Below are 1705 nucleotides of genomic sequence, written 5' to 3'. Positions count from 1 at the left end.
CACCTAGGTCAGAATAAAAAAAAATGTTCAAAATATCAACAAATATTCAATGCCACATAAAGAGTGTGTTTTTTTTACTTAGTTTGTAATTCTTGTAATTTTAATTTTTAATTGATATTTTAATTTTTGAATTTAGTTCTGAAGAGTTGTAATTTGTGAATATTATAACATGATGTGAATTTTAATATTTTATAAAGTCTAATGAAAAGGATTTCAGTATGAAAAAAAGTACCATTTCATTCCGCTTTTGTTTTTTATTTACCATGAAAAACATTTCATAGCTTTCAAGCAGTTACATCAATGTGATATAATCTTGCATGACTTATTGAGACTATGGAGCCACGATTTCCAACTACGACTCTCTGCCTGAACATGAGCGATCGTATCAGTCCTACTTTTGGCTATTGATAGATTAGTCGTCATCTTCTTGGACAGGACAAAGTTCCTCTCACCAGATAACCCTATTACTTCATTTGAACTCAGTGCTACAATGAAAAACAATAAATCTTTTAGTTATGAAATAACCAAGAAAAATCGATCAAGATTTGCAGACTAATCCATAAACCAAAAGATCTGAAATGGGTAGGTTAACAATTGAATAAAGGGCAGCAGCATCTCAAATGGGTATGAATAAAAACATATGTAAAAGCATGTTTGCTACCATCTGATGGTGCGTTTGATGTATAGAGTAAGAAGTTCTTGAAATCAGATCCAAGAACTGGAAGCCGTCCACCACGAGCATACAGTTTCAGAGATAAGTCGATAACAGTTGAAACTGTGTCATCTTGGTTCACCAACAACCTCAATGGCCCTGGACTCCCCAGCACATTAACAGTAATCAATAGTCGGTTTTTCTTCCTACTCTCGTTGTCTTTTTTCTTTTGTTTTCCTGATAATATATTTCTCTTCGAAATCTTGCTCATGATCATGGTCGTTTCCTCTTTCCCTAATTCATACCAACTGGAACAACTTTGAAGTTTATCTTACTTATTATCGCCATATAAATAGATAGAAAATGGAGTTTGATGTTCCTGGATCATGACCAATTTAGGAGTGAATAGCTAGATAAGAATATAAAGTAGTACCAAATGTAGACTAGAAGGGACGATCGAGAACAAGAACGTGAAAAGGGCAAACCAGTCATACAAAACTAATACTTCTCAGATTGGATTTTTGTGTTAATCAAGTATAGATAGAAAAACCTCGATATGTACATCTTACAAATATTTTCTATTTCGAACACTCGAATATATACAACATATTTTAATATATATAATTTTTTTTTAAAGGTATAACTGAATGTCGTAATTATTAGAAAGACCATCTACTTTTGACAATGAGATGTATTCTTGTTCGAAAGCAATAAGAAGAATATGGATTTGGTTGTTTTAATGGCTATAACATTCCACGAAAAAAGATTGATTTGATTCGTCTTAATATTGGCTTAAAATTGAAATTGCTTTACAAAGATTAAGACGATTTATTCTTTTGCAATGCGCCTTTTGGTTCGGTCCATTGATACTTTGAGAATAACAAGAAAAAAAACGATGATTACGGACCTCAAGATGTTTGATACATCATGTGAACTTTTACACGTCTTTTCTAATTGCATTGGTCTTTTTTTTTTCTTTTGCGTATGATATCTCAAAGTACAAGTTCGAAGGAAACCGTTTAAGTTAATCAAAAACAAAATAAAATCAAATAT

General features: G+C 31.7%; 1 long non-coding RNA gene across 1 annotated transcript; it reads right to left on the bottom strand.

The window, feature by feature from the left end:
- Positions 1-219: 219 nt before the first annotated feature.
- Positions 220-1207, bottom strand: LOC145162766 (uncharacterized). Its single transcript, XR_013739317.1, has 2 exons — positions 662-1207; positions 220-485 (listed from the first exon to the last, which is right to left on the bottom strand). It is a non-coding gene; the product is annotated as an uncharacterized LOC145162766 (long non-coding RNA).
- Positions 1208-1705: the final 498 nt, after the last annotated feature.

Source organism: Lactuca virosa, chromosome 3 (genome assembly GCF_052849685.1).
Source record: "Lactuca virosa cultivar CGN04683 chromosome 3, Lactuca_virosa_CGN04683_v6, whole genome shotgun sequence".
Lineage (NCBI taxonomy): Eukaryota > Viridiplantae > Streptophyta > Magnoliopsida > Asterales > Asteraceae > Lactuca > Lactuca virosa.
This window is presented reverse-complemented; position numbering and strand designations above follow the sequence as displayed.